Genomic DNA, 1,627 nt, shown 5'->3' on the forward strand with positions numbered 1-1,627 from the left:
TCAAGTCCTCCCACAGCATCTTCTTTCATGGGTTCAGGATCTCACTGATCATCTTGCGGATTTCCTTCAGTAGTGCTACCAGCCCCTGCCTCTTTATTTCATGTTTAATGAAATCTTTGAAGTGTCGCTCTGGTATACCCCTGCACCGCCTAATGCGATACTGCTGTGTGTGTGCTTTTGTAGGTCTTTGGGACCATCAGCAGATCCAATCTCTGTTTAGTGGCCAGTCTCCGCTTCTAATCCTGTGTGAGGTCCCAGATCCATGCAGGGGACTTGTACTTCAGGACACCCAAGATCGTACTTTTATAGATGACCATCTTGTTCGGGTACCTGAGGCCCCAAAATGCACCTCCTATTCTGTTTAGTCCATTGAGGGTCACCCTATATCTCAAATATCCCAAGTGAAGAGTAGGAACAAATTGTCTTCTTAGGTAGGTATGTCACCTCTTCACCTGGTCTAACCCTCCCTCCTTGGATGTCTAGAATAATAGGATTAGCCATAGACACTCTTATGAGTATGGCCTGGGTCTTTTCTATGGCCATACTCAAGTTCTTCCTCATGAACCACTCTCAAACAAGATTGGTGTACCTTTCTGCTTTTGTCCTCAGTCTGGCTCTGCGATTCTTGGTCATGATGATTGGCAGGTTGTTAACTTAGGCCATGGCAAGGAACTTCTAACTCCCTGAGCAACTTGTCCAACACTAGTTTTCATAGTACTAAAATATTGTATCTTTTGTAACTGTTTATCACCTGTAATTGGCCATCTTCTATGTTGGTGGAAATTTATCATCAAACAAATAAAAAATTACTGTCACTGTGGAACCTCAGCTTTACTGCAGATGAGTAAAGTCAGGAAAGGGTCTATAGACATGGGAGCTGCCACATTGTAAAAAAAATAAGTGTCAGTTTGAGTTAACTATCGGAGTAAGAGGATGCCACACAATATGTAACAAGAAGCCATTTAAGAAGCAGGTATATGCCTGTGAAGTACACACAGGTGATAGTTTAAAAACCATTGTGTTAGTGTTTATAAGAGTTTAGTCGGCATGATCATGGTTTAAAGTAGTTACATAACATGATTTGGAGGAATAAATTAAACCTCATTCCAATGAAGTGTTTCTCTTTGTGAATCTTTAAATAAAGCTATATCTTACTTTTTTTTTTACAATAAAAGCATTTTAAAAAGAACCTTTAATGTGAAATTCTCTTTTAAATCTCATCTTATCCATCATGGATTCTTTTATATTAATTTTTTTCTCAAGTGTAACTCACACTCAACAAGACCATTAACCAATAAAAGTCTATTTACACGTTTCCATCAGTGGTTATTTCTAACTGTTGATTAAATAATGCTGTAATTTGAAAAGTTTTTCAAGAAGTTATACTTCCAATGTAATATGTGGTTCAAAGGGTAATTGTTAATCCATTATTAATATTAAAGCTTTTACTTTTCATCATTAAGATATGAAGGTATAAACTGAGTCAGAATACTTAATATAAAATGTATGATTAATTTGGAACAATAAAATGAGATCTTAATATTTTTATTATATAAATATGATACTAATTAATAAAACTACTGTTCAGCAAAAATCAAAGGTTATCAAGTTACAAAAAAATACCAGA

Source organism: Halyomorpha halys, unplaced genomic scaffold (genome assembly GCF_000696795.3).
Source record: "Halyomorpha halys isolate HHAL.00 unplaced genomic scaffold, Hhal_1.1 Scaffold194.1, whole genome shotgun sequence".
NCBI classification, from domain to species: domain Eukaryota; kingdom Metazoa; phylum Arthropoda; class Insecta; order Hemiptera; family Pentatomidae; genus Halyomorpha; species Halyomorpha halys.